Consider the following 22,973-nt stretch of genomic DNA (forward strand, 5'->3'; position numbering starts at 1 on the left):
GGAGTTGTACCACCCTTTCTGTTTTTTTATTGTGTCTTTTTTCTAACTAATTTTCTTTTTCATGGTCTTCAGAGGTAATGTTTTGCTCAAGGGTGTGTTCTCCCCATTAACAATTCCACTGGCAAGTACTCATTATTCAATGGTGCTGCTCCGTAACTGTGTAAAGTTAATTTCAGTTTGGATGCTTATGCACCAGTGACCTCACAGTCTTGACTCCTTTTTCTGCCTGTCTGATTGACTTCAAATGGAGTGGAGAACTTGACATCTTATGATGTCCGTTTCTAAAGATCTGCCCAAAATCCTTCTTCATAAATTGAGTTCCACTGCCTGATACATATCCTTCCATGAAGCTAGGTATCACAAAAATCCTTTCCAGTGATCTGATCACTGAGGTTGCTAGTGTCCAATGAAATCTTGTCATTTTAATGGAACCTGAATTTTGGTAGACCTGAACTAATTATGTCTCTGCTTTAAAATTGAACAAATCCATTTGTAAACTTTCCTATGGCCATTCCGGAAAACTTGATGGAACGTTGGTTCTGTTAACACTTGACTTTTTCTGGCACATGTTTGGAATGTAATCCTGGGCATCTTTCAAAATATTTGGGCTTAAGACAGATTGTTGATCTCTTGCTCTACACTTCCTGGTACCTAGATATGCCTCGTTTCCATAACAATCTATAGCCATAACATTAATAAATCTTGCAATATTGTCAAGGTTTATTTCTGTTACCTCTTTCCACTTATTCTGCTGGACCGTATTTTGAGCCACACTTATAGATGGAGTTGACGGACTTTTGTGTACTCCTTATCAGATTTTCGAGATACATCAACTAATCTGATATTCCCCTCAGTGGCTAGGTTATAGCTGAAAGACTCTGCTTCCGTCAGAATTAGATTCTCTTTTCTGCTCGAACTACTAGCTGGCCTCGAGAATGTATCTACCTTCATTACGTTCCACTGTCACAGCTCATTAACTTAATGCTAATTCTTTATCTGCCCAGAGGCAGTTTTAAGATTCATTTCAACTCTAATAACATTACCAATGGCATGTCATCCATATTAACTCAGGATTTCAACTGATAAAATAGTTTCTGAAACTTTTATATACCCTTGTAATTGTTAAGACTTCCTTCCCTAAAGTTATGTTCCTCTGTTCAAGCTTTGTCAAAATTCTTGACATAAAATAGGCCAGTTTTCATGTTCCATCAGTTCACATTTGAACAGTCATGGCTCCTAGTCCTGTAGACAGTGCATCTGCAGCCATTGGAATGAATAAGGCTGGATTGTAATGGACTGGAACATCAGCAGCAAGTAAACTTCTCTTCAATTCTTTCAAAAGCTGCAATCTGTTCCAGACACCAAGCTGGCCTACATTCAAAAGCTCTGTTACGGTTGACTAAGTCTTGTTAAGTTGGGAATAAACCCTTCTGAGTTGATTCACCATGCCTAAGAAGCCCCATACATCATTTAGATACTTTAATGCTGGAAATTCACTGGTGATTCCTGTCTTTATTGGCTTTGCCACAATGCCAAGTTCTTGGAAATGTAATCAACATTCTATAGAAGTGGCATGTCTCATTTGGTGTAAGACCCATGTGCTGCAGTGATTTTAACACATCCTGACCCTCCAGTGGCATTCCTTCTTCACTTTACCATGCACTGGGATAATAATCACATGCAAACTCATACCACAAATAGGCTGTTCAGACCTTCAAGCCTACTCTGCTATTCAACAAAATCATGGCTTTGCACTCTGTTTGTGTTCTGAATTCCCTGTTCCCAATTATGTTTGGTAAGTTTTGCTTGCCTAGTAAGAATCTATCCACTTCAACCTTAAAAATATTCAATGATCCTGCTGCCACCACTTTCTGAAGCAGCACATGGCATATAGCAAATGGTTCCTTGTTTCCCTTCCAGGATTCTAGACATTTGGAAAATCTCTGATGCCGTTGAAATTCCAAACGGTAGATGCCTGAAGCAATACTGACAAATATTGTAATGAATGTTGTCAGCAATCTTCACTCTTGGTCTGGAGGTATCTGCCAGTTTTGGGAAAGACGTGTTTGTTGCCAATTTTGCCCAATTACTAACGCCCGGTGAAACAAGTTGGATTGCTTTTCTTGCTACTTTATTTAACCGAATGACATCCATATACTAAAAGCTTGTGGTTTTAAATAAGCCTGTTGGATTATAACCTGGTGTCATGTGATTTCTGACCTAGTCCGCCCCAGCTCCACATCATCTCTGAAGTAAGGCTGTTCAACTCCTATGTACTGTGACACTCGTTTCTTTACATCCGCACATAATGGTTTAGCAAATACAGCTTTCCAGTGCAGAACAGCTCTGTCTTCACGTGTCTATTCTAGACTCTGTCTGACTGATGTGAGAGTCATGTCATCAGTTGTATCATCATAATTGACATGAAATGATACTATGTACTCACAGGGCAACACCCTCCCAACTGTATACCATTGTGCTGGCACCTCTGATGGGCCTATGCTGTCACTGGGACAGGACATAGCCAGGCATGGTGATGTTGTTGTCAAGAACTTTGTGATGTATGATCCCGTCACTATGGCTATGTAGGGCTGTCATTTGACTAATCTCTGAGGCAGCCCTGTTAATTTTGACAACCATGCCCCAGCCCACAAAGGATTTTGCAGGACAGACAGGGTTAGTCTGTCATTAAACTAAAACAAAGAACTGCAGACTCTGGAGATCTAAACCAAAAACAGAAATTGCTGGAGAAACTCAGCAGGAAGTAGAGTTAGCATTTCGAATTAGGTGACCGTGTTCTGATGAAGTTAACTCTGTCTTCTTCCTGCAGATGCTGCCAGACCTGCTAAGTTTCTCCAGCAATTTCTGTTTTTGTTGTTGGATTTTTATTATTGTTTTCTGCATCTAACTTGATGCCAGGAAGTCTGCCCAGTTTTGTCATTGAAGTTTGATGGTATTGACTGTCTTCCTAGGTCATTTCAGAGGGCAGCTAAGATTACAACCATTGCTGTGGGTCTGGAGTCTCATGTAGGCCAGACCCAGTAAGGATGGCGGATTTCCTATCCAAAGGACATTAGTGGACTACATAGATTTAATATCAATCAACAATGGCTTCATGATCACTATTAGATGAACTTTTAATTCAAGATTTATTAATTGAATTTAAATTCCAGCAGAGATTTAGTCTAGCCCTCTGGATTACTTGTCCAGTAACGTTACCACAATGCTACTACCTGCCCCTAAGCAATGCGAATATCCCTAAGAGAATATCCCTTAAACCTTATGCAGCTCAAAAACTACCAAATCAGTAGGAATCTTAATAATAATTATAACAGTGAAGACTTGCATAAGTAAGTTTCTATTTTTCAGTTACAGGTTTTCTTTGCTGTACTTTTTAATATTATGGATTATATCATCCCTCCAGCGTGAAACCAGGCAATTCAACCCATCAAATCCAGACCAACCATCCAAGGAACATCCTACCCAGTCCCACCCCTTCCGTGTAACCCTGCATTCCTCAAGCCTAATCCACCTAGCCTGCAAACCCCTGGAAGCTATGGGCAATTTAGCGTGGCCACTCTGCCTAATCTGCACATCATGATCTGTGGGAGGAAATCAGAGCACCCAGAGAAAACTCACAGAGACGGTCAACTAAGACTGGAATCAAACCCAGGTATCTGGTGCTGTGAAGCAATAGTGCTAAGCGCTGAGCTACCATGCCACCCTTAGAATATCCTTAGTTATCTTTCATCTTCAGGTATATTCAAATGGTAAAAAAATCAGATTACAAAATTCTAAGAAGCTTCATTCATAGCCATGTTGGGCTCAAAATGTTAACTCTGTTTCTCTCGCCACAGACTACCAGATCTGCTGAGTTTCTCCAAAACTTTCTGTTACTATTCCAAGATGATTGACTGGTGGAGTTGAATTCAATTAGCTGAACAACAAGTTGTTTCATTTAATATATAAGGTCGTCTTTAAGTCAAAATGTCTTCATATTGAAGAAAATTGGATGTTGCCATATTGATGTCACACCAATCTTGTGAATAAAATCCAAAAGACTCTACGTTTTGCCTTGATTTTTGATAGAACAGTTTGCTCTGAATTCTCATGAATTTAGTATGGCCACAAGTGATTTTGGAAGGTAAATGTGACATTCGCTTTTGTGGATTTCACACTGGTTATATTGCAGTTAAGTCAAGCACAATTGCAATCTCACATTGAAGCTTTTTTTTGAAGCAAGATCCCAAAATTGATGTCTCTCGTGGGTTTTTTCATATTTTTATATTTGTTCTTGTCAAATATTACACATTAGGGTCAGAGTAGCCGCTGTACCATACTGGAATTGATTCATCAATTCCAGTTGCTGTTGGCTATCTTGATAAAGAATAGTTGATTCTATATAACTGGTGCCTCGTAAGTCTTTGTCAAAAGCATAGCTGAGATACTAATTTAAAAGGAGCTAGCACTTAGGCAAACGTGCGTGGAGAAAATAATGGAATCAATTAAAAGATGGAAGCAGTAAGTAAAGTCTTCATTCAGAAAACCAAAAATCCTTTACAAGATGTTATAGCGTCATCCTTTACATTGACAGTTGCTTTTATAATTCAGCTTTTCTTCTGCAAATACCCAATATTCCATGTTTTTGCTGAAACATTTAGGAGAGCGTGAATTAATATACTGGAGGCGTTTTGGACCAAACACCCAACTGACCTTCAGAACAGATCTATTAATGCTACTGATCATTTTTCATCATAAGAAGATGGCGTTTCAAATGTTGCTGATACAGAAGAATGGCTAGTTACATTTGCTGAGTGGAATTGATGGTATAGTGACCATTCATCAAATTGCCAGTTTAAAAAAGCTGTTCTAAAAAATAAGCCATGAGACATTTATTCAAATGGTGGAATCTTATGGGGTGTCCATGACATGAGCTCTGGCAAGATTTGCAGCTGAACTGGGCGAGAAATTAGGTGACGTGCATTTCAAGCTCAGGACTGTTTTGCCCTTTTGATGAGCTGTTGTTGAACAGCGAGATGAGTTTCTTACTAGACAGTCATGAGTTGTCAATTAAGGAGCAAAAAAGCTTATTAAACACTTTATTAATGACATGGCCCGTTTAATTAATATTCAACTGCCTCTCTTACCAAACATGTCAAACAAGCTAGACTTTGAGAAATCGCAACATGTTAGTCAGAGAGAATATCTGGCATTTCAGCTGGCTGCAAGAAGCTTCCATTTTGTTCAGGCCAAACAGCATCTCAGAATATGATCCATGGACATAAGCCTCTTGCAGCCCTTGTCCATTAGCTTCTGACACTTGCTAGACCCACACGGCCATCTTGGCACTTCACTGATCCAAGTGCAAACTACTACGAAAGCACAAATTTGTACTGCTGCTAGCCTTGTAAGACTGTGGCAAGGACACCGTGCATGCAAGGACAGGCTGCATCTCAGGTTGCTCACTTGCTCTCATGCTGCTCATTCATGCAGTGCCCACCTGCATGCTCACAACATGCATACCTTAACTTGCCATGCTGATGCATGCCAGTTATAATGCTGGCATTTCAGCTAAAACTAAAGGCTTTCGGTGTTGCCGTATTGATGTGTTTTTACACAAACAAACAGACAACTTGTCATTAGGGAATGGTGCATGGTGGGGTGCCATCTAGCTGTACGGCACACTGAGATGTTAATCTCATTCCAGCTGCCTATGCAGCAGACACACATCACATATATTCAACAAAATGGCTGTGACAGAAACTGTGTAGAGAGCTGGTCCTCAGCCCTTAGGACCATTCGACAGAGGAGTAGAAAGTAGCCCATTCAGTCCATTGAGTTTGCTCCGCCTTCAATGAGATCAGGGCTGATTGAAGAATCCTCAAGTTTACTTTCCTACCTTTTCCCCAAAAGCCTTGATTCTCCTATTGCCCTCTGGTCCAAGATTCTCCCAAAAGTGAAACAACCTGACCACATCTACCTTGTCAAGTTCCCTAAAAATCATGTGTTTCAATAAGGTCTGTACTCATCCTTTTAAATTCCAATGTGTACAGGTCCAGCCTACGCACTGTGTCCTCATAAGATAATCCTCTATACCAAGGACAAACCTAATGAACTTTCTCTGCCTCTAAGGCCAGTATATCTTTTCTTAGATATGGGGACCAAAACTGTTTAGAGTATTCCAGATGTGGTCTACATAGCGCCTGCTGTAGTTTTAAGGCTATACAAGGCCTCCCTATTTTTATATTCCATTCCCTTTGGAATAAAAGCCAACATTACATTTGCCAGGGAGACTGACCTATCCCCTCCCTAACTCCCCACCTACACTCACCTTTACTGGCTCCACCCCTGCCTCCTTGACCTGTCTGTCACCTCTCCACCTATCTTCTCCTTTATCCATCTTCTATCCATCTCCCCCTCTCTCTCTGTTTATTTCAGAATCCCCTTCCCCTCCCTCATTTCTGAAGGAGGGTCTAGACACGAAACGTCAGCTTTCCTGCTCCTCTGATGCTGCATGGCCTGCTGCGTTCATCCAGCTCCACACGTTGTTATCTCAGATTCTCCAGCATCTGCAGTTACTACTATCCTATTACATTTGCCTTTCTTAGTTCCTGCTGAAATTGTACACTAGCTTTCTCTGACTTATGCACGAGTATTCCTAAATTCCTCAGTTGTGTAGCGTTTTGCAGTTTTCTCCATTTAATTAACATTCAGCTTCTCTATATGTTTAACTTCTCTGTATCCCTCTGCAGACTCAGCCTGTCATCCTCACCAATTGACTTCTCGCCTACTTTTGCATCATCTACAAACTTGGCAATATTACATTAACTTACCTAAACCAAGTCATTAAAATATATTGTAAATAATGATTGTGGGTCAGCACTGATTCCAGTGGCATTCTACTTGTTACAAGGTGCTTTCCTGAAAATGCTCTCTGTTAAAATTAGTTAGGCTAAAGGCTTAAACAAGGAAAAAGTAAAGAGCAAACTTCAGTTAATGAACCTTGCACTCAATGAAACTAATGAATAAACAATCAAAGTCTTCTATGGTGTATTATTGCATGTATACTCAACACCTCACTTATCCCAAATCTCTTTTTTCTATTAGTTAGACAATCCTCTATCTATGCTAATTGACTACTTTCACCACCATAGGCACTTATCTTATAGTCTTTAATGTCATATCTAATTAAATGCTGCTTGGAAGCCCTATATCTGTATATCCATTGCTTCTCCTTTGTTCTTCTTACTTGCTCAAAGAATTCTAATACAATTGTCAGCCATGATTTCCCTTTAATGAAGCTGTGCTGACTCAACTTGATTGTATCATGGACTTCTAAATGCTCTGCTATTACATACATTGTTACAGACTCTAACATTTCCCTCACAAGAGATGTTCAGCCACCTGACCTATAGTTACCTGTTTTTGGTCTCCTTCCCTTTTTGAGTAAAGGTTTTCTAATCCGTTGAGACTTTTCTAGAACCCATAAGTTTTGAAAGATTACTACCAGTGTCTGTGTCTGTAGCTATTTCCTTTAATATCCTAGGATGAAAACCATCAGGTCCAGGGTACAACTTGGTCTTTAGCCCCATTAACTTTCTGAGTGTTTTTATTCTCCATTGAGAGTTATCATCTTTATTTCCGCTCCCCCTTCTGTCCCTGTATTATTTGGTATATTTGGAATGCTAGTAGCATCTTATGAAGATTGATGCAAAGTATTTATTCAGGCCATCTGCAATTAAATGGTCCCCCCACTATTATATCTCCAGTTTCATTCTCTAAGAAGTCTATGTTCATTTTGGCCTCTTTATTGTTTTTTTAATAAATTTAAAGGAGCCCTTGCCCTCCAACTTGATATTACATGCAAGTTTATCCTCAAAGTTTATCTTCTCCTTCTTTATATTTCTCTTTAGTCATCTTCAGCTTTTTTCAAAAACTTCCCAATCCAATAGCTTACCACTAATCTTCGCCACATTGTGCTTTTCATTTTTCTTTGCGAGCTTTAACTTACCTGGGTAACTAGAGTTGGTTTACCTCCTTCCTAAAATCTTTCATTCTCTCTGGAAAATATCTTTGCTGTTGAGTCAGGAGCTATTTTCTTAAATGTCTGCCATTGTTCCTCAGCCACATTTGCTGCTCAACTCATTTCCCTGTCCTGACCAGCCGTCCCTGCCCTCATTCCTAAGTAATTTCCTCTTTAAAACTAAGCACAGTTATTTCTGACGTAAATTTCTCCCTCTCAAAATGAAAGGTAAACTCTACCATGTTATTGTCACTGTCTTCTAGGGAATGGTTTATTCTGACATGATTTAGTAAACCTGCCTCTTGCACATCAACGGATCCAAAGCAAAGCACCAAAGCTACAATTCAAACAAATGTAAAACCTCCTGAGAACACAAGACAAACTACATGAATATAAATTTCTTTCCTTCTTTCATACATTTAACATTCTTCTCAGTCATGCATATATTTAACGATTTTTAAAAGAATTTACCAACTCTTTGTGCTGTGGCAGAGAATTCTACATTCTAAAGGTCTCTCGAAATTTTTTCACAGTCATATGAGCAATTAGGAAAGGGTAATAAATGCTGGGCCTTGCCAGCAATGCCCACATTCTGTGAATGAATAACTCGAACATGTTTCTTTGTCTTTCATTCAATGAAAATCCGATGATGAGATCTTGGTGCTGAAGTTTGATTGGGTAAACAAAATCATATACACAGTGCAAACAACATTCTCTTTCTTGAGAGCATTGTCGATTTGTTTAAAGGTATGGTCCCTTTAAGGTTTTTTGGGTGGCACTAAACATGTGGTAACTTAGAGTGACAACCAATGCATGACCTGCTTAGAGGGAACATTGACTGGGATATTATTCCTTCTGGTTTCATGTGAATAAAAAGATAGCAATCAGCTCTTGTCAGCTTGAAGAATTTCTGCAGCTATTTAGTGCTTCCTTCACATTACCCAAATAGGTTGGACAGTTACTATGATGTTGATCTTGCTTCTTGTTGTTCTTGTTTGGAAAGGTTTGGGATTTTGCCCATCGATTACTGATGGTTGAAGTTACCATTTCCCTTTGCATGTGGTCAAAGCTGAGCTGCGAATTTCTCTGGGATTTAAATAGAATAGACCTCAGTTTTTATCTTTCAATAGGCTTCCCAGAGGACTCGATAAGATTGAAGCATTAGAATTACTTATCACAAATCTCTAGACACTGTGAATCACTGTTTCAATAACACCACACTGTGAGCTAGAATGTGACTTCAGTGATAGTGTAAAACAAGAGACAGCAATTAGGGAGAGATGTAAAATTAGCTTCCTATTCTCTATCACCCCTTTCACAATATTACACAATGTTAAACTCTCTGCCTGTCCTTCTGAAAATGTATTATCAATTTCAAAAGGGAACAGAAATTAATGCTCGTGTCCCATCTTATGTTGTTCCTCAACTGAAAAAATACAAAACTAAAAGCATGAGATTCTGGGCCTAACTTGCCTACTCCACTTTTTTTAAATGTAGGGACAAAGCTTGGTACTTTGCAAAAGTGTGTCATTATCAGGTTCCTTAATCACAGCCCATTTGCAAAGCTCAATAATGAAATATGATGGAAAATGCGTTCACTTGTCTCAAAGGCTATGGCTAGCGCTGTGCTCAGAAACAGAGCAACTCACTTGATCAGAACCACACAATGTCAAGATCCTCCAACAAAAGCAAACGATGGTTGCAGTATGCATTAACTATAGAACGCACTGCAATGTCTCACCAAGCTTACTGTAAAAGTATGCAACCACATCCCCCTGTCCCCACAACAGTTCCCTCAACCACTAAAATATATAGTGCCTTTTTTTATTAACACAGTCAAAATGTTCGATGTTCCTACAACACAGTGGGAATTCTGCCCATCAGCAGCTCAAGAAGTTTTGCCATCATGTCTCAGGAAACTGGGAACAGGAAATATAATGCAATGCTAAGGTGTCCTATTTTTCTGAGGAGCAAATAAAATAAAAACTATTCTTGGAGCTTAAATTTATACCCTATCTCCTTTCAGAAATGAGGAGATAGAGCCCAGAAATTGGTGGCTATGATGTTCATCTCTCTCTCCATTCTTACTGTGTTGGTGTTAATCAGGGGCTACCATTGGATAGCCACAGCAGCAAGCCTACTGAAAGTACAAAGTAGTATCCTATGGTACCATCACGGTCTCTTTTCTCTCAGGCAGTCACTGGGGATTGACGGTGTCTCACTTCATTCAGACTTGATAAGACGTGTGAACTGTTTGATCTGTGATATGCACATTTGGCCACATGCTATTGGAATGCTCAACTGCATCAGTTGTTTGGAAGTTTGTGCAGTCCCTAGAACACGTCAACTTCACCTCTGCATGCTCTTGCAAAATTATTTGGTGCCTCCCTGAATGAACCTTTCTATTTTGGTTGGTGACAATCCAGAGAGTTGTTGGGGTCTTTAACCCCTTGAATGGTGCTTGAAGGACATCTGTAAAGCACTTCTACTATTCCCAGCCATCATTGACATAGGTAGTGTGCTTGTTTGGAGTATGGCATCTGGCTGAGAAGTAATAAATCTTTTCTAGTGGTTTGAAATGCTAATGCCTTAATGCTGGCCATGAAGAGAACATAATTTCTCGCCACTGACCTTGGAGGACCTTATGAAGGCACGGCTGGTGATACTTCTCCAATGCCTTTGATACAGCACCCAATTGTCACCTTTGGACCAAAGAAGATGAAGGAGACACGAGGCCAGAAGGAACATGAGTTTGTGACTATTATTTCTGTAAATACAAGAGTGAATTAGATCATTTTAAAATAACATAAAGAGATTGGGTCCAATGGTGATTTGAAATCATAGCTGACATGTTCTAAATACAAAAATAAAACAAAAAAAAACAAAAAAACTGTGGAAACTGGAAAGAGAGCCATGTAGCCATAGAGTCATAGAGTAATACAACGTGGAAACAAGCCATTTGGCCTAAACTGGTCCATCCTGACCATGGTGCTCACTCAGTTAGTTCCAACTGCCCGCATTTGGTTTATATCCTTCGAAACCCTTCCCATACATATACCTACCCAAATTTATTTTTATAAATGTTGCTGTTGTACCTGCCTCAACCACTTTCTCTGTGTCCCATTCCATACATGCACCACTCTCTGTGTGAAGAAGCTGCCCCTCAGATCCTTCTTAAATCTTTCCTGCTCACCTTAAACTTATGTCCTCTAGTTTTTAATTCTCCATCCCTGGGGAAAAGACTATATGCAGTCATCCTATCTATGCCCCTCATGATTTTATACACCTCAATAATGTCACCCCTCATTCTCCTATGTTCCAAGGAATAAAGTCCTGTCCTGGCCAACCTCTCCCTATGACTCAGACCTACTAGCTCTGGCAATATCCTCATCAATCTTCTTTGCACACTTTCCAGTTTAACTATGTCTTTCCTATAACAGGGTGAGCAAAACTCTACACAATACTCCAAGTGCAGCCTCACCAACGATTTACATAACTGTATCATAACGTCTCAACTCCTATACTCAGTGCCTCAACCAATGAAGGCCAGCATGCTAAATGTCTTCTTCATCACCCTGTCCACCTGTGACACTACTTTCAACAAACTATGTACTTGTACTCCTAGGTCCCTCTGTTCCACAACACTCCTCAGGAACTTACCATTTACTGTATACATCCTACCTTGGTTTGACTGTCCAAAGTGCAACACCTCACACTTATTTGTACAGAATTGCATTTGTCATTCCTCAGCCACTCCAATTTCTGATCAAGATCCCTCTGTAATTTTTGATAACCTTGCTATCAACAATACCTCCTAATTTTGTATCATCTACAAACTTACTGATCATGCCTTGCACAGTCACATCACATCATTATTGTAATTGTCAAATAACAAAGGTCCCAGCACCACCCCTGTGCCACAGCACTAGTCATAGGCCTCCAGTCTGAGAAACAACCTTCAACCATCATCCTCTGCTTCCTACCATTGTATCAATTTTGACTCCAATTAGTTAGCACCCCCTAAACCCTATACTACCTAATCTTCATGACTAGCTTGCCAAGTGGGACCTTGTCAAAGGCTTTACTAATGTCAATATAGACAACATCCACTGCCCTACCCATATCTATTGTCTTGGTTTCCTCTTTGAAAAACTCTAAAATATTTGTCAGACATGACTTCCCGTGCACAAATCCATGCTGACTATCCCTAATCAGACCTTGGCTATCCAAATATTGGTTGATCCTGCTCCTCCGTACGCTCTCCAATAACATGCCTATCACTGATGTTAGGCTCACTGGCCCGTAGTTCCCTGTCTTGTCTTTGCTACCTTTCTTAAACATTGGAACAACATTAGCCACCTCCAGTCTTCCTGAACTTCATCAGTGGCTAAAGATGAAGCAAAAATGTCTGCAAGGGCCTCTGCAATTTCTTCCCTAGCCTCCCACAGCATCAAAGGATGGACTTGATCAGGCCCAGGGGATATGGCCATCTTAAAGTGATGTAAGGCTGTGAACGCATCCTCTCTGGTAATATGTATGTGGTCCAAAACAACCCCACTTGTTTTCATCGTTTCCTTAGCACACATGATTCATAGCACCCAATATTCAATAAAAGCCTCCATCTTCCCCTGTGGCTCCACACATAGACAGCGTTGCTGATCTTTGAGGAGATCTATTCTCTCCCTAGCCATACTTTTACTCTTAATATTGCTATAGAACCTCTTGGGATTATCTTTAACCTTATCTGCCAGATCCATCTCATACCCTTTTTGCTGTTCCTGATTTCACTCTTAAATGTGATCTTACACTTTTTATAGTCATCTCGGGATTCACTTGAGTCCAAAATCTTAAACCCAATGTATGTCATCTTTTCCCTGACCAGCACCGCAATATCCCTTGTCAGCAGGGATCCCTAAACCTGCCAGTTTTTCCCTTTACCCTAAGGGGGACACAGTGTCCCTGGACTCTTGATGCTTTTAAAATCCTCCCATTTGCCAGTTGTTCCTTTTCCTTCAAACTGACCCACTCAATCGGCCTGTTAGATCCTGCCTAACGGCTCACAAACTTGGCCCTGGTCCAGTTTAGCTCCTTAACGTGTGAACCCATCCTATCTGTTTCCATAACTATGTTAAAACGAAGAGAGTTATGGTCACTGGACTCAAAGTTCTCTCAAACTGACACTTCAGTCACTTGCCCGGCCTCATTTCCTAAAAGAAAGTCCATTGTTGCATCTTACATTTTGATTTAGAAAACTTTCTTGGACATACTTGACAAATTCCACCCCATCTGGGCCTTTTACACTCTGGGTAGCCCAGTCAATACGGGTGAAGTTAAAATCTCCAACCTATACTACTCTGTATTCCTACATGTATCTGCAATCTCTCTACAAATCTGCTCCTGTCGCACCCACTGGCTACTTGAGCATTTAATGCACTCCCAACAGAGTGACCATCCTCTTCTTGTTTCTAAGTTCTAAGCATATGGCCTCATTTGATAACCCCCATCTGATCTGGAACAAACAAATAGTAGAAATTGTCAGAGAAAATCAACAGAACTGGCAGCATCTGTGAAGAGAAGCGAGCACTAATGTTTCGAGTCTGGTGACTTTTGAAGAAGGGTGACTGGTCTCGAAACATTAACTCTATTTTCTCATCACAGGTGTTGCAAGACCTGCTGTCTTTCTCCAGTAATTTTTGGTTTATTTATTTTAGTTATGAAATCAGAGCTCACTTTTTAATAACTTCTATGTACCTTGCATGATATTCTCAATATTGCTCTTAAGAAACTGTGCTAATCTTTCTGACAAAGACTCGAAGCAATGATAATAGTATACAAGTTTCTTGCTGCTTACCTGCCTGCTCACATTTAGTTATTTGAATTAACACCAAAAAAATGTGCAATGATGGCTGTAAAAATGTTATTGTTAATCTGTGTGTTGCAAAGATAGTTTCCAGCTATATCCTGACAGGAGACATAAGTAGTTTAACATAGCAGTTTGACTATTGAGCAAAGGATATCCATGTAGATTCGTTTGGCATCAGTTCAACAAACTCAGTAAGAGAGACAAGAAGAATACCAAAGGAAATGGAAAGGTCATCTGACATTGCAAAGGTGAATTGGGTTCAAGCACATTGTCAGGAAAGCACAGGAGCGCTCTGAATTGTATTTGAACTTTCATACTGTAATTGACCTGAAAATGCTATATCACTGACAACAATGACAATGTAAAAAATAATACATTTTCAGCAGGAATGAGATATCAATAACATGTACCATCAATCCAAATCTGAATGCTTAAGATTCGTATGGAAAAGAGCTATAATTTGCAATGGCTTGTAAATAGCCTGTTTTGTTAAGTTCGATATGGTTGATTACGATTGTGTCTCACTAAGTTGTTATTCTTCTGTCTGTTCTTCTAGAAAGATCTTTGATCACCTACTAATTGCATATGATCTAATTTACTGCTTTGGAACAGTAAAATTTGGTGGTGGCTCTCAGCAAGTTTCTATAGCTTGTAGAAAAGCAAGATAAAAATGACAAGATACTGAAGTCAGTTTTTCAGACCATTGATAATTTGCTTCACGAGCTAAAGCGTGTATCTGAAATGGATGTGCCTATGTTTTGCTAATGTCTGCTAACGCAAAGGGTCATTGGCCATTTTCAACTTTAGCCCAAACTACTTAACAAGTAACTGCACATCACTGGCATCAATTTCCTTCTCATTTGGGCAATACTCTTTACCTTTCAACCACATTATCTTACCTGAACTGGGCAACATTTCAAGGTTCAGATCACTTAAATGGTGTGTTCAGTCCCTGACTATGCATGCCCCTGGGAAATCTCCACTCGTTGCAGGTTGGAGAGGTAAATTAAACCACTGAGCGGGTCCATGTCAGTGCAAATTCCTGTTGGTATTCAGACCTGTCAAAAGGTCAGATCTCTACTGAGCAACAGGGAGAAAGTAAATTTTGAAATCCTTCATTTGTGGTATGTTAAAATTATTCATGACCTGCATGCTGGAAATATCCCTGAAAATGAGTGCCAAGTGCAAAGGAAGGAAAAATTGGCACTATAGGCTATCTATTTTTACAAACAGGTTCTCCAGTCTGTCTCACTCTTCCCATCACTCCAGAAACTGACTCAAGTCAGGCACTAGGAAAAGGAAATCAATCAACTATGAAGTAATGAAATTTTACTTCAGATAAAACAGATTACACTAATATTTAACATTGCGATCAATATTTTCTGGGAGCCTGCTGCATTCTTAGGAAGCGCACAGCATGATGATCAACAATACAAGATTGTATTTGAAAGGATTTTTTTTGCAGTATTAGATTTGCTGCCAAAGCTGTTGGTTAAGTTGTGATAAACTGTCTCCATAAAAGATAACTGTTTTGCAGGTACATGACTTTACCGTGAGGAAAGTTGCAATTACCTTGGGTATTGTTTCCTTGTACCTTCCAAACACTGTAAATTGATTAACTTTAAATAAAATTCCACTGATTTCGAAAAAGACTAAATATTAATAATAACAATGGAATCAATTTTGCCTTTGTCTAAATGATTTGCAATAGTGCACAGTTTATAGAGACTTATAATCCCAGATCAGACCTTAAATTATGTTACCATCTGGCTAAGAGCCAGTAACTTTAATTTTTAAAGTAGACAAAGGCAAAGATCCAAAGGACATACTAAGAGAATAAAACCACAATATTGAACAATTTGATTGATCAAGCAAAAATGAATTTTAGAACAGTAATTTGATCTCCAATACAGGTGCAACTCTTTTTCTTACACCCAGAATTAAATGTGATAAATATGGATAATAGACTGTGATCAGACATACTGTGGTGCAAAAGTCTTGTGGTGCAGTGGTACTGTGGAGGTCTGTGTATTCAATCCACACCTACTCTACAAAGCCAGTAAAAAATGTGATCAAGACATAAGGGTCAGGTAAACATGTAGCTTTGAGATTCGCATGCTTCCTCTGACAATTTGTCTTCACCTCTGCTCATTTCTGCCGAGATGTCTTGATGTGTTTGTTGCCTTCCTGAATGAGGCTTCTCCATTTTAGTTGGCCATAAGCCAGGGTACTCCACATGTTGACCACTTCAGGGATAATGTGAGGACATCTCCAAAGTGGTTCTGCTCTCTTCCTGGGAGTCTCCTGCTATAACCAAGCTCTGAGTTGAGTATTTACTTCTTGAGATAAGTGGCTGCTATATTGTCTTCAAATAATCCTTCCCCAAATTGACTGAATGAAATGTCGTCAGCAGGGATGCTGATTTTGAGAAATTATCTTCTCAATGATGGGAAAATTAGCTTGGAGAGGAGCTACTTTCTTGCTGTTGGATTTAGAGGATTTTGTGAAGACACAGTTGATTAAAGGTTAATTATACCATTAAGAATAGCTACTGAGAAGGCACAAAAAGGAGCTGCGTCATAGTGATGTCATTTCACTTGGAACTTCAGTCTGAGTTTATGGAGTTCCGCACGAATGTCTCCTCTTACCATGCGTTACATATAGTTATGTTTAACGAACCTTGTTATTGTTCAGTCAGATGAGAGTAGATTTCATCTTATTACAAGCTCTGCTGGTGACATTTCTCCATTGCTGATGTGCTTACTGAAAGTCATCAAAGACTTTGAAGCATATAGACCACGGGAATGTTTCTGCCAGTAAACTGTGAGTTTAGTCTCATGTTTGAAATCACGGTCCTCAGATATTTCTTCCCTGAATTGGCTGAAGTCTGAGCTGACACCTTGGAGGTCATGTTGAACTTTGCAATTTTGTAAAGATCCCAACATCAATCTTTATCGATGACATCTGAGTTCTTCTTGCTGCAGGAGTTAATTGGAAGAGGACCTTTTGTCTTCTGTGCCCATTTTCTAACAAGCTTTAACAATGAAAATCACAGTCACCACTCATTCTGTGTCATTATTCCTTAAAGGAAATGTTTCGATCCCTGTTGTTTAAGGCACATGGGTTCCAATGAGAAAATAGCAATCCAGCAAGTAAAAACCAAACGATCTGCAGACACTGTAAATCAGAAACAAAAATAGAAATTGCTGGAAAACTCAGCTAATCTGGCAACGTTTTGGGTCGAGTGACCCTTCCTCAGAGCTTCAGCAAGTACCCAGCACAACACAAAAGCAATGAAGATGCAAATCTGGTAGATTCATTGAGTCAACAACTTACTGAAATGTTTTATTGGACTAATTTTCATACCTTTTTACAACGTATTCAGTTCTTGTTTAATTGTTGAACATTTGTTTTCACCAATTTTACAATAAGACTAATTGATTTCATCAAGAAATATTAGAGACTGTTGAACTAAATGATTATGAAAGGAAAACACATGCATTTATGAATCAGGTTTTATGGCCTCGGTGAGTTTCAAGGATGTTTACAAACAATGAAGAACTTTAGAAGTGTAGTCATGCTTCAAATGCAGCAAACGTGGCAGCTAATATGTGCAGAAAAAGTCCCACTAGCAGCAAGAGATAAGAGCCAATCTCTGTTTTAGTGCACCTTAATTATATTATGAGTAAATAATTGTGTTGTCGTGGATTCGATAGTCAATGTTTTATCTGTTTGAGGTGTTGCTAGGTGTTAATTCGAGGATAAACATAAAGTCAGACACTGAGAGTACTCTTGGTCTGGATTGTGAGAAAGGTAAGTGGTTAATGCTAAAACTATCACCATTTAATTTGATTGTTTATGAAAAAAGCGAATGTAATAGCTGTAAAGCTAGATGAGCAAAATATTCCTTATAAGATGTGATTTTTAAAATTTATAGCATGATTCTATTGCATTCTGAATAAAAGTCATGCCAACTGTAACCTACATTCAACATATAAATCAGTAACGTCCCCACTTGAATGTATGAAAAAATTTATTCTTTTAAATTTTGCTTCATGTTTTATTAGACGCTTTGGAAGGTGTAAGTATTACTAAGATGCATCAGTCCAAGGTCAAAGGCATTGCAATGAATCAAGCAGGACAAGATCCAGATAACCAGAATGATCCATCTCCAAATACACATTAGTTATATTATCAGTAAAGGAATTATGTTACTGTCAATTTGTCAGTAATATTTGTATTGTATTCTATTCTATCAGTAGGGATAATTTATAGTGATATCCTGGCAGACAGTGGCCATCACCTAGACATTTGCCAGGGGTTGAATTTTTCTCTCCATGCTGTGGCATGAGCAATAATGAGGAAGGTGAGAAAATACAAAGGGAATGAAATACATCAGAATCTCAACATCAAGAAACCCTTCTGGGATTTTCTCCTCAAGACTTAAATGGTAACCTTAAAATTTCATGATTAAGCAGCATCCACTTTATATCCAAGCATTTGCATTTCATCAAAACCCCAATGCCACTTCCACTTCTCTTCTTCCCAAGAGAAACTATACAGTAAATTCCTGGTGTAGTGCATTTCAAGTGTTTAGTGGCTACAGATCATTGGATGCTTGCCCCAACCATCATTCAAATGCATCTTCACAACAACATCCCTGTATCTCCCATCATCCTCAACACCTTATCCATGCAAGTTGACATTGGCAAACCACTAGCATCACCACATCATCATGTCAACCCATTCACATGCTTCTACTCTTCAGGACTTCAGCCTGGATTTCAGTGATACCTAAGACCTGCCTGCTTCCTTCAGGTCACTTTTTCCTTCAATGAGACTAAGCAATGGTTTAAGTATGATGAAAGTGGATTGAAGAAGCAGTTAGTGATGATGCAGGGGTCAGGAGAAATAATGAAGTGTTCCCATTGAGTGAGTAGGAAGTGCAGAGGAAAGAAATGGTCAGTAGTTTGGGAAGATAAGATCGGGAAGCCATTGAGTGGACATGATGAATGCAAATGTAAGAAGCATCTGCAGTGGCAGAGTAGGAGCGAGTGGTAGACCGTTGAGTGTGAGGTAGCAGAAAGAAGATGGTAGCACTTAACGTTGCTGAGTACCGATCATTAAAATTCTCCCACCAACCACCTCACTTCCCTCTAGCCCCTACTTGCACCACTAACACTTCGGTGGACATTCCACTTCACTCCTCATCAGTCTGGCTTGAAGAAGTGCAGGCAATGCACACATGAATGTGAACTCCCTGTTGTGTAGATAGTCTCTCAGCAGTGCCCTTAGCACTGGGCTACATGCCACAATCTTAGAGATGAGCAGGTAGCGCAGAGATTTTAGGCTAACTGCATCATTGTAACTAAGCACAGGGTGATTATACATTGCAATCCCTGTCCCCATTTGCAGGCGATATTGAATGTTTGGCTTCGGGTCTTTCTCACAAATATTCCTTTGCAGCAGTAGGAATTCCACTTCCAAGCAAATTGTGGCAAGTACATTCCTAATAGTTTATTTGATAAAACTGATACGTGGGTAATCAAAAAATTCCACCAGTGTCTGGGCTGATCTCCAATCTGTGCAGATTTAGCTGATCATTATTTAGAGAACTACAGTAAGCCATGTAAACCCATGGAAATCAGGTGAGGACAGGGCCTATTTTGCTTTGATTTCCTGACAGCCCAAAAGCCTGACAATGATCCCCATTCAGACAAACAGCATCAGCAAACATCTTTCATGTAGAAAATTGTCTGGAGTGCTTCACAGAGGCACAATTGGACAAAAGTGGAGGCCAGACCAAGGAAGAAAATAAGGATGGCTGAAGGGATACTGAAGGGAAGAAGTGAACTTTAAGAAGAATTGTAAAGGACGACACGGAGATGAAAAAAAATGTTGGAAGGAAAATTCCAGAGTGTGGGATTTGTGTAGCTAAGGGTAAAACATCACTTAAAAGTATTCATGGAGTGAGACACTAAAGAGTGGCGGGAGTTTATCTGTTTTAGTTTGGGTGTGCACCATCAGTAAGGAAGATGAAAGGGAAATTCTAATGGGGAAAAAAATACAATTTCACTTTTTTAATGCTGAAAGCTACATTGATTCCTTGAGAAAAGAATTGACCTACTGAGATAAACTGAGGTATTCTTTTAGAAGATGATAGGTTTTGCAAGCAATGTGACCCTATACTGGTAAACATCTGTTTTGCCTTTAGTTTCTGTGTTAAATATAGGTGATTCTACTCAGTCAGTAGCCTCATCGAACAATCTCTCAAGATATACGATTTCAAAGTAGTGAGCATTCATTTCTACACAGTAAATGTGGGAGAAACATTTTCGCCCAGAGCATGGTGGGAATGTGGAACTCACTGACTAAAAGGGCAGTAGGGGTAGAAACACTCATCATGTTTAAGAAATATTTAGAAGTACACATGCAATGCCAAGACACAAGTATCTATGGGCCAGGTGCTGGAAAGTGGGATTAGAATAGTTTCACTGTTACAATCTCTGCAGTGTAGAAGCAGGCCATTCAGCCCATCAAGTCCACACCAAACAGCATCTCACCCAATCCCTGCATTTCCCAAGGCTAACCCACCTGAACACTATGGGCAATATAGAACAGCCAATCCACCCAACATGCTCATCTTCAGACTCTGAGGAAACTAGAGCACCCAGAGGAAACCCACGCAGACACACAGAGAATGTGCAAACTCCACACAGACAGTCACCCAAGGTTGGAATTGAACCCAGGTTCCTGATGTGGTGAAGCAGCAGTGCTAGTCACTGAGCTACCCCTGTCACTGGCTATTTTTAACCAGTGCAGATTCAATGAGTTGAAGAGCTTTGCTAGTGCTGTAGACCTCGATGATTCTGTGGCTGTAGAATTTGTTTCTTTAAAAAAATCTTTTTCTAACTTTATTTTGCACAGGGAAGGGAGAACTTTAAGCAAATCAGTACTCCCCCATAACATTTTTCACTTTTGCTTCCTAATAACAACAATTTTAGCATTGGAACTATAACACCCACATCACGAATTTCCTATTTTTGCAGTTGCAGCACCACCTCGTTGTTAATGATATTTTAATTTGATGAATTGTGTGGAAGTAGTAGGCATTATTTCTGGTTTCATTTAAATGCACGTAAAAGACATTTATTGCAACTCTAATATGGTTGAGATGGGGAATGTGTGCTTGTAATGCTGGACTCTGCAAATAAAAGGAAAACTGAGTATTGTCCTTCACTGACTGGCTTTCTGGATGAGAACATATGGGACAATTTTCTGCTGTCTGTTTTATATTCTTATTTGCACCATAACATAGATTTACTCCTGAGCTACATTATTTCAATTGCTCAAAATCTCTGCAAAGTACTTTTAAAACTTAATGATCCTTGCAATAAAATGTATATGTCATAACTGAGCTATTTTTTCTTTGAAATTCTCTTATGTACTTAATAGTGTGCAGTGATCTTATTGACATGGATCTGCCATGAAGGAGATTACAATGCCAGAAGCAGAGTAGGATTAAGGCAGCTCATGAAATGTCCAAAGCAGTCAGTTTAACTTGTATTTTTCTTTAAGCTGAATTGATCCTTGACTATTGCATAAGAACTACCAATGCTTAAACATAAGAAATCACTCAATTTAACAATTATTTCATGTAGTGACGTTATGACTAAGGTACTGTTGCATGAAAGGATACATAATTGAATTATTGAATTGAAATGCATAACAAGCGTGCAGATTGTTCACATTGACTATACATGATAAAAATCTTGAACCTTATACATGTTGGTCCTTACATTGACTTCTACAAATGTGTATGTGGATCTTTTGGCTTTATCTTTTCTAAACTCCAAACAATACCAACTTTCATTGATTGAGAAAATTATAAAAGGCAGTCCTATTTCTATACTCCACCGAAAGCTTATGGACATAATAAACTTAAGCCATTACAAACTTCCTAAAATCTCTCTCAATGTTCTGAATTGTTTTTCCAGAATAAAGTAGATAAACAGTCGGAGGTGATGTTGTAAAGGAGGGCTGGCTGGAAAGCCAGCTAGATTCCTCTGTCGCCTCTTTATAGGAAGACCAGACACTTCAAGCTTCAGTCAGGTACTAGGCAGCCCTGTAGCAGGACTTCTTACAGGCTCATTGACCCTATGGACAGCCATCTCACTTATTAAGCACAGTTGGCCCATCAGAAGCTGGCTGCTGTATTGGCAGCTATGCCTGCTCCTCGAACGACAAGGCCCAGGACCAGTGGTGGATCCCAGGCCACAATGTGTGGTGACGGCATGGGACATCATACGATAGGGGTGAAGATTGAGCAGCACAGTCAGGGATGGCTCTCTGTCATTCTCTGAGAAACTGAATACTTTTGATCAAAGCAAACCCCTGTCACCTATGGTTTGTCACACCACTTAAAATAGTGAGCACAGTCTTCTGTTTATTCCAAATGGCCAAACAATGTTTACATTTAGACTAACATTAAACATTAGATATAACGCAAGACAACTAAGTGTGCAATTTTGGTCTCCTTATCTCAGGATGGATGTTCTGATCCATGGATGGAGTGTAACCATATTTTACCAGGTGAGTCCTAGTCTGGCTGACATACGGTGAGAGATTGAACTGGATAGGACTATGTTCACTGAAGTTTAGAAGAATGGGTTTTGGCTGGGGGTGGGGGAGGGTTCGGAGGAATCTTACAACAACTTATAAAATCCTAACAGGACTGGACAAGGTAAACACAGTAAGGATGTTCCTGATGACCAGGGAGTGCAGAATTAGGGATTACAGTCCAAAAATTCAGAGTAGACCACTTAGGATGGGGATGAGGAGCAATTTCTTCACCGAGAAGGTGGTGAGCTTGTGGAACTCTGTGCCAAAGAAAGCAAGTGACACGAAAGCATTAAATGTTTTCAAGAAGGAATTAGATATAGTTGTTGGGGCTAAAGTGATCAAAGAGCACTGGAGAGAGCAGGAACAGGGTATTGAGTTGGATGATCAGCCATTATTATATTGACTAGCAAAGGGAACTCAAAGGGCTGAATGGCCTGCTCCTGTTCCTATTGTCTATGTTTCTAA

The sequence above is a fragment of the Stegostoma tigrinum genome, chromosome 2 (genome assembly GCF_030684315.1).
Source record: "Stegostoma tigrinum isolate sSteTig4 chromosome 2, sSteTig4.hap1, whole genome shotgun sequence".
Classification (NCBI taxonomy): domain Eukaryota; kingdom Metazoa; phylum Chordata; class Chondrichthyes; order Orectolobiformes; family Stegostomatidae; genus Stegostoma; species Stegostoma tigrinum.